General features: G+C 44.1%; 1 pseudogene; it reads right to left on the bottom strand.

Moving 5' to 3' along the window:
- Window positions 1-13,347, bottom strand: part of LOC124477905 — a 201,705-nt pseudogene that overhangs the window by 135,575 nt on the left and 52,783 nt on the right.

Raw genomic sequence — 13,347 nt, 5'->3', positions numbered from 1 at the left:
CAAGAGAGAGCTTTACAAAGTGCATAGGTCACTGATAATAACAACAAGATAGCCCCACAGCATTGCGGGTAGTCAAAAACAAGAAGTACATATTGTGAACAACCAAAAAAATAGTGCTAAAGGGAAGAAACCATAAGAGCATGTAGTTAAACAAGTTAAATTACACAACATTAATCTCTAAATGCAGGTGTACCTGTAGGAAAGCAATACAAATAGGATTAACTAAAATAGAATACAACAGTTTAAACCAGCTACCACTAACCAACAAGAGCAACAGTCTAAGCAAGAGTCATTGTGATCCTTGAGGAAACTAGCGTTGGGTTCAGCAAACCATTCCTAAGTACCATTGTACTCCCGGAACAAGTGCGTCTTGAGCCTTCTCTTGAAGGTGGAGAGACAGTCCGTGTCTCTGATGGAGGTGGGGAGTTGATTCCACCACTGGGGTGCCAGGCAGGAGAAGAGCTTGTGCTGGGACCGGGCGGTCTTGAGAGGTGGGACCACCAGGCGGTTGTCTGAAGAAGACCGTAGGTGGCGGGTGGGGGTGTAAGGCTGCAGGAGAGACTTGATGTAGACGGGCGCAGTCCCGTTCACTGCTCGGAAGGTCAGTACCAGGGTCTCTTTCAGTTTTTTTTCCAAACCTCCCTCGTTCCTCTGTGTCTTCGGTTTCCACCGCGACCCCAAGCGAAGCTCAGGAGAGCAACTGGCACACAATGTTCTGTGTGTCTAGAAAGCAAGCCCGAGAGCTGGTCTGAGCCTGCATGCCTTTAACACAGACAGTCAACTTCCAGCTAGATACATAGACTCTCAAACACACACTTGTCAACAGACACAGACAGACACACTGGTTCACTCTCAGGGGGTCTCTGTCTATTTTAAGGGGTATTTTTATGAGGCGAAGGTATTGATTCGAACGACTTATTGAAAAGGATATAATGATTTTGAAAGTTTGCTTTGGTTAAGCTTGTCTTGATTGGTTAGGATGATGTTTTATAAACCTATACAACGGTTACATTGTTCAAATAAACCTCATCTGGTTGGAATGAATAGTCTACAAGTATTTGGAACAGATTCTCGTCTCTTTTGTGTGCAGGCCTGTGGGTCTGTTTATGTGTGTGTAAATTAGTGTATGAACATTGATTTGTGACTAGACCGTAACACTATGCATACCTGTACCTGATAATGCAAGTACATGTATGTGTGTATGTAAGAATGTCTGATTGTGTTTGTGTGTGTGTGTGTCAGTGTTGAGTGTGTATTCATGTATGTTTGTGGGTCTGTGTGCTCATGCATGTGTTTGTGCTTTGTGTCTGTTCATGCATGTAGTGTGTGTTGTGTATGTGTAAACCGTATATGCATACGTGTGCTATGTATTCATGAATGTGTGTGTTCATGAAAGTGTGGTGGTATTCATGAATGTGTGTGTGTGTGTGTGTGTACAACCCCCCCCCCCCCACACACCTGCTGCTGGCATCCTCCTCCTGTTCCAGCCTCCTCCCCAGCAGACGTGCGATGGCGGTGAAGCTGTTGCTCATCCTGTAGATGTCTCTGCTGCAACCCCCCAGGATGCAACTGTGTCGCTCTGTCAGGCCCCTCACCTCCAGCAGCAGGCCGTGGTGCAGGCTGTGCTGCTGCCCAGCAGGGACACCAGGTAGGCTAGGGAGCTGCGTGCCTGGGCCTGGGGGGAGGCGGGGGTGTGGAGACAGGTTAAGATTACTGTAAGAACTGGGGGGGGGGGGGGGGGGGGGGAGAGAGACTGTGACACATTGGCACCCAAGCACACACACACACATACTCAACACCAGCTCACTTGTAGTTCCACTAATCCACCCTATCAGGAACGAAGTGAAGGCCTTATAACAAATTGTCAGTTATTAGGACTTATATCTTAAGATCTGTGTGTCCAATCTCTGTCAGACTGTCAAGTGTATTTATTTGACAGGTCCTGGGCCAGCGGACATGTATGTACTGGTAACAAGCCCTCATTAACACTCTGGCCTTCATAAATATGTTTGAGGCTAACAGCAGCATTTCTTCTCTCCATATGGTTTCACTCAGCCTCTTATTACAGTCTTGAAGGTGAAATTGGACGTGGGGTTCAAACTTGGGAAAAATTATTCCGGGACTGATAAGATGATGATACATAATGAGATAATTATAGGAAGGAGTGCAGCGAGACAACTCGTCCCTCCACTCGTCAGTTCTGCCTCTGCACCTCAATTTTGCTGACAGGCTGAAAGGCAGCCAGATGACCAAGGAGCACCTAATGGTTATGTGCCTTTCCGAGCCCTTGGGAATGACAAGGAAGAATGCCTCTATCTACATACTGTAGCTGGGGCAACTCCTGTCAGGTTCAACCTGGCTAGGCTGTTGATGGTCTGTTGCTAGGCTGTTGCTAGGTCATGAGTGGAGAAGCTGGGGGGGGGGGGTATTTATCAAACAAGATCCTCGTCGGGCAGTCAGCGCCTTACTCCGCCCTTTAGTGTTAATTAGCGCGCCGTTAAAAGACGGGAGAAATCGCCTGCATGTTACTGCCACCATGGTTGATTTGAGGAAAAGAAATAGAAGCTTCAGAGAACAGGAGATAGAAATATTGGTTCACGAAGTTACAGCTAACATTAACATGTTACAAGGAAGAAATACACCTCTCCTGTTAGACAGTATAAACCTCAAATCGACACCAGGATTCAGTCCTCTGGACTGAACACAAATTTCCTGCGAGACACCAAACGATTTAGTCCATTGCCTCCAATCACTCCACAGAAAACCTCCAAACCGATCTGGTTCATCAGTGTTAGTGTGTCTAACCTCCTTTTTGTGTTAGCATGTCAATTGTTTCCTAGCAGAAGAAGCATAGTGTTGCACCAGTGGTAGGCCAAAGCCTTTTAAAATAACGTAACCATTTTTTTTTGTTATGGTTCTCTCTCTTTTTTTCAGCCTTGTGTTTGTTCTGCTCCTCTTGGCTGCTCTAATTACAGTCCAGCACATTGATCTGGCTGCCCCCTCCACGGACCTGGCACGCGGGCTCCAGGACTCTGCTAACAAGACCCATGGTAGAGGAACAGAACACTGTGTGTGTGTCATTCTCCATATTCTGTTCTCTTACCGAATCTGTGGAAATCTAGGCAATGTTTGGAAGCATAAAAGGCTAATGTGGTCACCTTGTCTTGTCTTTGCAGCCCATTCTGCAAGTTTGGACACTGTGGGGGGCAGGTGGATGGCAGGAGGCACATTCTGTTGTCAATGGCATGAGATTTGGAAAGGAATTATTGGCTAACACCTAAAACAGGACAGTGTGTGTGCATGTGTGTCTTTGAGTGTGTGTGCATGCATGCATGTTTCTGTAAAGGGGATCCTCGGATCGTCCGAATCCCAATACTCTGTCTTACCCCTTACCCGTAGCCCTTAGTTTACCCCTAGCCCTTGTCCCTCGAAACTGAGGGGTAAAGTCTAGGGGTGAAAACATACCCCTATAAAATGAGACACCATTTTGTTACAGTTACGCATATAGATGTCTCCAAAGCAAGTAGTGTTATGCACTGATATCAAACAAAATTTGCTGCTTAGGGAGTTTAGTTAAAACTGTAGACTGTGTTAAAACTGTGTGTGGAGTGGTTAGGGAATCGGGCTAGTAATCAGAAGGTTGCCGAATCGATTCCCGGCCATGCCAATGACGTTGTGTTCTTGGGCAAGGCACTTCACCCTACTTGGATAAGAAAGGGGTTTTCCCCCTTTCTTATCAGGACAAGCTTCAAAGCTTATGGCCCAGCATGGGGTCAGAAAGGTAGGCCACATGGCCCACAGTATCAGACAAAGGATTCTGAGGAAGAACTAACTTTCCTTATAAAACATTCCCCAAGTACTACATGGCTCATGAACAATGACAGTAGTTGATGTGTTATAATGTGTGCTTTTCTATTTGTTTAGAATGTTGTTTCTGATTTTTGATTATAACTTAAAATCCAAATAATTGTATCATACTAACAGAACCATTTATGAATGTTGTATTGTTATATTTTGAAGTGTAGGCAATACATGGACATTTGAAATAACTGAACTCAGAGTTACCAACCATTTCACACATAGACATAATAAAGAATAGACGCCGCATTGGCTGCTATGCGCGAGAAATGTGTCCGCCATCTTGGACAGGGCAAATTCCTTGTTTCGTAGCATCAGAATAAACAAGATGCCAGCACTGTGCAGCATATTCCTGCTCAAAGTGGCGAACAATCGCAAACAGGGCTCTGGCGATTACTTTTCCCAAGTAATATTTAACATTACCGTACTATTGGTTGTATTTTGTGAAAATAATAACCATGTCCTGTATCATAGCTACATTTCAGTCAAGACAATCACGTATTAGATTTGAGCATTTATTGTTACATGTCATGGACATGTAGATTTACTTTGGCGGAGTGGATGATCTAAGGGAAGCACTTCCTGCCTCCTCAATGCAACACATCCATACATGACATGAGGCAGGGAGCAATAGAGATATAATCCCCCTGTTGGATAGATACAGACAGCATGGGGGAGAGGGGGACGGTGGAGGGTGGCAGCAGCACTGATCATACAACGACCAGGGTGAGTGTGTGCATATCCGCGCGTCTTTTAAAGACGCCATATCGGACGTGGCCCAATGGATATGCGCTGCTACATGGGTGTGGTAGTGGGAGGAGTAAGGAAGGTGGAGTAAGACGCCTTACGTCCCCGATCACTGACTGACGCGCGCTGCCCGATTGCCCTGCCAGAACTAGCTGCGCTTATGTATGACCTTTGCAGCAAAGCAAACCGCGTGAAAATCAGTTTGGTATTCAGTTCGGTATAATTAATTAAATGCGCTAACAGCTCATTGCCACAGCCAAACAGATTACACTGAGTGGAGCGGTTGCCCGTTCCAAGATGTCGCCCCACGGCTCGTCAGCGCCAGTAGGCAGTAGCGGTCAATGCGTCGTTTACTCTTTATTATGTCTATGATTTCACACCTATACACTAATCTCAGGACGACACCCAGTTGGAGTAACTGACCAATCAAAGAGTTTACCTCCAAAAAGATACCCCCCTTTCGCTTGGATTATAAAAACCCACGACGAACAATCATCCCCGCTTTTTCGTAGGAGTTAAACGGGAATGAACGCGTCATTCCTAACCTATTCCTCAAATTAAGAAAATTTTCTTGCTCTATCCGTTGGACATTGACATCGGAACTATTGACTCTTCTTCTTCAAACCGAAAAAGGTAACCGTGATTGCTACATTTCTACATACTTGTGACATTGGCATGTTGTGTTTTAATTTGTCTTTTTGATTTATTTACAAATGATTTAACCTAACTTTCGTTAAGATTAGTTTCCAGAGACTGTCCACCATTGTTCAAAAGAAGCCTATCTCTCTCTCTCCCTTCCCCCTCCCCATGCGCTCTCCACAAGCCATTGTGTATTCTGCTGTCATTATAGTATAGGCTAGGCTCTACTGTATACTATTCAACTCAAGATGAACCCATAACTTCTCTGGTATTTGCTCATTAGAATTACATTTTCTTAAATATATCATTGTGTATAATACTTGCGTTATCCCTCACGTTATCTGATCTGCTCTACTTTCATAGAATTCATTACTTTAAGATTAGACTGACTATTACGAAGGCTATAATTAATGGTTGCAAATATATATGTACAGGACTGTGTAGAGCACAAAACAGGACTCTCGTAATCTTTAAATCAATTATTAAAGACAAAAATATTACATTTATGGGACTCTCTGGATGATATGGCTGCCATTGTTGACGGTTGTGCAGTATTCCCTTACGGAAGGAAAATATATTGCAGTATATTGGAAAATATTGTGTGATATATTAGGCAATATATGTCCATATATGGGATTCAATATTTATATTGTACAATACATTGCAACATATTCAACATGAATATATAATATATCAGCTCAGCTCATCAAGTTCAACTTCTGGGAAGAATCTCCTCAGCTCTTCAGGCTTGACAGCTTGGTGAACTTTGGCAATGTCCTTCAGCCCATAACAGATTAGTTCATGGGCCCTCTCAGTTCCCTTGGAGCTTTTGATATGAACCCTGATCTGCTTGTGACTACTTTGGTAGTCATTCCACCCACTCCATGCACAACAAGTGTGATCTTCTCACTCCTAAGATTCAATCTGTTGGCTGCTTTATGAGTGATATAATTGGTGTCTGAAGCCAGATCCATAAGGGCTCCGATTTTTTGATCTGCATTAGCGATCACCTCCATCAACATCATAATGACGGGAAGTTCTCTCCATCCACTTTCTTTGAGGAGGCTCATCTGGTTCTTAGCTGGACAGCTGACATTTGACAAGTTATAGGTGAAGGCTTTCCTGCACTACTCAGCCAACTCAGGGGTAAGTTCACCCAAGAATCTCTTCTGTTCCTCAGTTAAGCCAATTGTGTCCCTGGCTGAAGCCTTGAAGGACAAGGCTGAAGGACATTGCCCCTGTCATCTGTCTGAGGTTTCTCAAATTCACGCCTCTTGCTGTTCCCTTTTGGACAGAGAAAGAAAGTGGTGATCTGAGGGGTCTCTCTTTTTGTAGTCTACATTACTGCACAGGTAAGTGTCTCTACAGCCGCCATCATACTTATGACACCCTAAGCACTCCCTGCACGCACCAATCCTTTCCACAGCAGCTTCCTTTTCTAACAACTCCAGACCCCTGAACTTTTTGCAGAAGAAAATCCTGTCCTTATGTTTCTAATCTCCACAGATAATGCATCCCTCCTCAGCATACTCTTTCTCTGTGGCTTGAGTTGCGGCATATTTCTTGTTAAATGTCCATTCTGCTTTGTCTGAACCCTCTGGCTTGTCTGTGATTTGTAGGTGCTCTAGCCTCTCGAAGATCTCCTCTTGCTTCTTCAGAAAAGCTAATAGCATGTCAAAGTGCTTATATTCAGTGACATCATTGCTAGGATCCACCATGAACATCAGCAAGTCCTTCTTCAAACCCTCAGGAAGCTTGCTCTCTAAAGACCTCACCACCAGTAGGTTTTGGATGGCGCCGGTACTTCCTAGGTCTGTGAGGTCAGCGAGAGCTTTTCCAATGGTCTGAATAAGGTCTACTACTTTCCTCGGCTGATTTCCTCTGACTGGCTGAATCTTCTCAAGTTCATCAAGAATTTCTAGAGCAGGGCTGGGGAACCTTTTTTCTGCCAAGGGCCATTTGGATATTTATAAAATCGGGGGCCATACAGAATTATCAACTTAAAAACGTGCCTGCTATGTTTTTTCAAACATTTAATTAACTCACGCCTAATGTGATGGTTGGAACTGCTTCTCTTTGGTGAGGTTTGTGATGTTAGCTGGCACGGATGCAGCCTGTTTTGACTAGGGGGGCATCAAACATTTCATGATTACTGAAAGGGATCGTATAATTTTTTATACTGCTACCATTTTTTAGACTGCTTATCGATCTGTGTTAATCAGGCTCGGAGCCATACATTGTAAACATTCGGGTCTTAACCTAAACCAACAACGTATTCTGGGTTTGATTTGCTAGAAAGGAATTCCACATTTAATGCGAGTGTGCACAGCACGCGAGAGAATTTTATTTGTACATTGGTACGCAACGCTGCGCGCCTCGACGGTCCTCTTCCACATATTAAAATAGTGCTCAGTGTTTCCCACACATAGACTAATTTGTGGCGGTGCGCCACAGAGTCAACACCGGCCGCCACACATTGCGTTTCGTGAAACAATTTTTTATTATCGCTATTTAGGTTAAAACACGCAGCGTATTCGTTCAGCTGCATTTCCTTTCCCCTGCTCTCCCTCCGTCTCTCTGTCACTCATCTTTCCCACATATGCACACAGTCACAACGTCAGCACACGTTAGCAACAATGCATACATATGCCGTTCTAGTAAGACCGACAGCGAGCCTTCAGCATTAGTGCCGTAGCTAAAAGTCGAGGAAAGTTGAGGCTACTTTTCGCTAGGTACCTTACTCACATTTACATTTAGTCATTTAGCAGACGCTCTTATCCAGAGCGAGTTACAGTACTCGAAGTTTCCCCTTCGTTCTTTTGGTGAGAAGTCTCAGGAGCTAGCTACTTACTCGGCGTCATGGAGCCGACCAGTTAAATAGTCGTTTAGCACTAGCGTTGCTACATGCATAATGCAGAAATGATATGTTAGTTGTTGTTAATTTGTGAAGGTGTGAATCATTTTGGATTAATATTTAATGTAACAAATTATTAACAAATTAACTGTGTAACGAATTATTAACGAAGGAATTATTACGACCCCCCCCCCCCCCCCCCCCCCCCCCGTCTGACAACCCCCACCCCTCCCCGCCACAATTAGATTTCTAATCTGTGGGAAACACTGGTGCTGCTGCCAACCAATGATGCACCAAATAATATGGTTCCTGCAGTGCCATGGCATGCCGGACCAAATGATTTTGCGGGCCGCATACGGCCCGCGGGCCGGACGTTCCCACCCCTGTTCTAGAGCAATGGTACATTTGTTACCATACCTATTTGCCAGCACTCTGAAGACATCATCAGCTGTGCTGTAAGTCGACAAGCGGAGATCTTTCACAATCTTTTCTTCCACACTATCAAGAAGCTGAATCTTTTTTACCTCTGGCGAACCGGTTGGCTCCCTGTTTCTGAAGGCTTTCCCACTCTGTCCTCCAGCAGTGAAAGTCTTTTTTGCAGCCGCTAAACGTGGGCAGTTTGGTTGGTTTAATTCTCACTACTGGTATTGTCAGTCTAGTGTGTTCTTGTTTCACGCCAGTACCTTGCTTCTCCACAGCTATTCTCTGTGCTCAGGCAAACTCACCTTTCCTCATTGTAAGTTACTCTCAGCTCCCTGCTTCGCTTTTGAAAGTTTCTTCCCTCTGCTGCAGAAATCCATGACTCCCAGGCTGCGAATGCGTCAGATGTTTCTTTAATCAACTTTCCCACTACAGTATGATGGATTTCAAATCCTTCAGAGTTGCTGCTTTCCACAGGTAGTCCATATGTATGCTTACAGGCTTTTTATGCTTCTTCAAAAGCAGCTTCTAGCATCTCTGATCCATATCTGCTCCAGAGGTTGGTTTTAACAATCTGCTTTACGCCATTGAACTTTTGCTCACATTCACTGGCGTATTTACCTGTGTCTGCATCTTGTTTCAGACTTAGCACATCATCTTAACTATCTTCTTTGGCTGCTAGCTCTGCTTCAAACCCAGTCCTTTAGTCATCGTTGGCCTCAATAACTTTCCTTGAATCGGCAGGGAGCTTTGCAAATTCTTGTCTGAGTTCTAACTCAGTTAAATAGGGATATGCTTTCCGACTGAGATAGTTAGCTTGCTTGGTGAAGGAGGTCTTTGCAGTCAACCTGTATTTCTTAAGCTGATCCAGTGTTTTGCCGAGAGCTAAGGCTGCCATCTTGAACGCGATGATTTCTTTTCTCTCACTTATTTATTTAGGTTAACTGTTTAGGTTCATAAACAGCTCTGAGGAGTCAGGTGGCTGAGCGGGTAGAGCATTGGGCTAGTAATCTGAAGGTTGCCAGTTCGATTCCTGGCCAGTGCACATGACGTTGTGTCCTTGGGCAAGGCACTTCACCCTACTTGCCTCGGGGAGAATGTCCCTGAATGTCCCTTTATATATCCCTAGATATATGCAACTTTATATCCATAAATACCACCATAATGTATTCCGATTTATATGGGAAAATGTAGTGGTAATATATGTAAAGATATAGTGTCACATGTATGTTTAATATATGGTAGAATATATTTTAATATATGTAAAAAAATATAGCTGCTAGCAGCAATGGCGGATTCCTCCTTCAAAATGGCAAAATATTGTGAAATTGACATAATAGTTTTACCGGAATAACCCAGAAAACTAGAAACTGTTGCCTATGTCTGGAATTGAACCTGGAACCCTTCGTTTACCAGCAAAACCTCTCTTCCAATTGAGCCAATTTCTCCTATGGCAATCATAGTCACATTTGGTCCAAGCTCAAACAGCTCTAATTCAGTCATCTTTTCACATATTAAGGCGAAGCTTTGCAGGGTACTTCAGGGGGAAGTCACCTTAAAGCCTATTCCTGATGGGGGAATCCTAATCACATGGAAAGATATACATGAAATATATGTACACGTGTTCAATATACTGTGGAATATATTTTAAATATTGATAAAATTATATGGAAAAATATTTGAAATATATATTGACAATTGGAAAGATTGCTTCCAGCAAACTTTTTTTGAATTAGCCAGTTCCCCCTAAATAAATATAAATCTTACGGTATTTACGTTTTTGGGGGCACATTTTCAGTTAGCATGTGGTACTCTTTGAATCGGGATTCCATTTGAAATACTGCCGTTGACAACCTTATTAGAATACCTTCTTGATGGCTGAGCGGTTATGGAATCAGGCTATTAATCATAAGGTTGCCGGTTTGATTCCTGGTAGTGCCAAAAATTAAGGTGTGTCCTTGGGCAAGGCAAGTTACCCTACTTGCCTCGGGGTATGTCCCTGTACTTACTGTAACTTACTGTAAGTCACTCTGGATAAGATTGTCTGCTAAATGACTAAATGTAAATATCACCATATATGTCTGTACATTGTATGGGCATGTTTTCATATAAGTACACATGCATTGTACAATATGTTTACATATCATTTTACATATATTAAATATATTCTACCATATATGAAGCACACATGTGACACTATATCTTTACATCTATTACCCATACATTCTCCCATATAAAGCGGCATATATCATGGTAGTTATTTATGATTAAATAATTGCATATATTTTGGGATATATAACCACATATTATATATTCATGTTCCATATATTGCAATATATGGAATACGGCAATCATTGCTGTATTCTGCAATATATTGCAATATATGACATGAATATATATTATAGTTTATAATATATTAGTAAAATATTTATCATCAATATATTATCCCATGTATTTCCATATATAATATATTGGTCAATGTAATGGAAAATAATATATTACAATATATTAAAATGTATTTCAAATCATATATTGGTAAATATGTTTTCCTTCCGTAAGGGTTCACATACCCCTTAGTTTCCAGAAAACACTAGTAAGTAAGCTCCGGCCCTTAAAACACTAGGTTTAAAGGGGTTGGTACCCCTACCACTTAGCCCTACCCCTCGATCAAAACGAGTATTGGGATAGCCATTACTCTCACATGAACGCGCAGAACTAAGGGGAAGGGGTAAGACAGAGAATTCAGATTTGGCCTTTGTCTCTGGCACTCAAAGTCAGAACATAATTTTTTTCTCTCCCAAATTTCCCTAAATTGTCGTTAACCATACTTAAATGGCCACTTTCAGGGAGAGAGACTGGGACCCTTCATACTGTCCTGCTGTTCTCCACTCTCACTCTCCATCATCCTCAGTGACAAGACCCAGGTTATGAAAGAGAGGAGAGGAAAAGCTGAGAAGAGAAGAGGTTTTCAGCATTGAACTGGAGATGGCTGTTCTCTCTTTCTTGATTAACCTGTGTGTGCCATGGTTGCCTAGTGCCCCAGCTCTACATGGTCAAGGCCTCGTAAACACGCAGCTCACCATGAACTGAGGGGAGAGAACCATGGATCAACGCCAATGTGTGTGTGTGTGTGTGTGCACAAATTCATTAATGTCTGTTCAAACCTGTCTGTGTAATTTTGTCTGTATGAGTGAGTCTGTGCAAGGTTGTGTGTGTGTCTGTGTGTGTATACACAAGTGAGTGTGTGCAAGTGTGTGTGTTGTGGTAACCAGGGAGCTCACTCAGGCTTTGACCTCATATACAGACTCACCAGGGTGAGTGAATGAGACAACCCTAAAAAACTGTCTGTCGGCAAACAGTGTTCACACCCAACAGCACGCTCCAGTTACTTTACTAATTACTCTCTAGCAGCGAGTATTTTGGTGGGGTAGGGGAAAGAACGCAGCCCTGAGGAGATCTGGTGCTGATGGACCGGGAGTCAGAGACCTGTCAGACAGGAAATCTGTGATCCACCTGCAGAAGGAGTCGGGCACGTTCAGCTGGGAGAGCTTGTCCTGAAGCAGGGCGGGGATGATAGGGTTGAAGGCAGAGTTGAAATTCACAAACAGGATCATGGCGTAGGATGCTGGGGAGTCCAGGTGCCGTAGGGTGAAGTGGAGGGCCATGTTAACTGCGTCATCCACAGACCTGTTGGCTTTGTAGGCAAACTGCAGGGGGTCCAGGAAAGGGTCTGTGATGGATTTGAGGTGTGCCCGCAGCAGGCGCTCAAAAGACTTCATTACCACAGAGGTCAGGGTGACGGGTCTGTAGTCATTATGTCCTGTTGGCCTTGGCTTTTTGGGCACAGGGATTATGGTGGAGGACTGTAGACAGGCTGGTACATGGCATGTCTCCAGGGAGGTGTTAAAGATGTTGGTAAACACTGGAGACAGCTGGTCAGCGCAGTGCTTGAGGGTGGCAGGACACAGTCCGGCCCAGCTGCTCTACCTTTCTGCCTCCTGAAAAGTCTGTTAACTTCACCCTCCTGAATGGAGAGAGTCATCACTGTAGAGGGGAGGAGGCCTCATGGGTGGGAAGGGGTAGTTCAGAACGGTCCAATTGTCTTTCAAATCTGCAGTAGAACTCATTCAGGTCGTTGGCCAGGCAGGAGTCGTTTGTGTAGTGGGGGGCTCTGGGCTTGTAGTTGGTGATCTATCAGAGCCCTCTCCAGATTATGTTCAGCTGGATGAATGGACCATTAAGTCATCCAAGTAAGCGCAACAATCAGGAACATCAGCTAACACCAGGTTGACTAGGCGTTGGAATGTGGCTGGAGCGTTACGCATACCGAAGGCCATCACTGTGTATTGCATCACTGTGTATTGTCAGGTGTCACGAAAGCAGATATCTCCGCAGCACGCGGACACAGCGGGACCGCCAGTAGCCCTTTAACAAGTCCAGCTTGGTAATGAAGTTACCAGAACCGATTGTGTAAACGCAATCGTCAACGAGTGGCAACGGAAAGGAGTCAGGGACTGTAACAGTGTTTACCTTTCTGTACGCCGTACAGAACCTATGAGTGCCGTCAGGTTTCGGTACCAGCAAACACGGTGTACTCCAAGAACTGGAACTGTGAGTGGCTAACCCATTCTCCAGCAGGGAAGCAACCTCCCGCTTCATTATTGGCCTTTTTGCTGCGTTCACCCGATGAGGATGCTGCTTGCGGCATCACCCACGTCAACATCATGTACTAGCACGGTAGTGCGGCTTGGGATGTCACCAAATATGGAATGGAAAGTGTCTACCAGAGTCACGATAACGGCCTGTTGCTCCCCACACAGATGCACTAA

Source organism: Hypomesus transpacificus, chromosome 15 (assembly GCF_021917145.1).
Source record: "Hypomesus transpacificus isolate Combined female chromosome 15, fHypTra1, whole genome shotgun sequence".
Classification (NCBI taxonomy): domain Eukaryota; kingdom Metazoa; phylum Chordata; class Actinopteri; order Osmeriformes; family Osmeridae; genus Hypomesus; species Hypomesus transpacificus.
The sequence above is the reverse complement of the archived record's forward strand: the minus strand, read 5'-3'. Positions and strand labels throughout refer to the sequence as shown.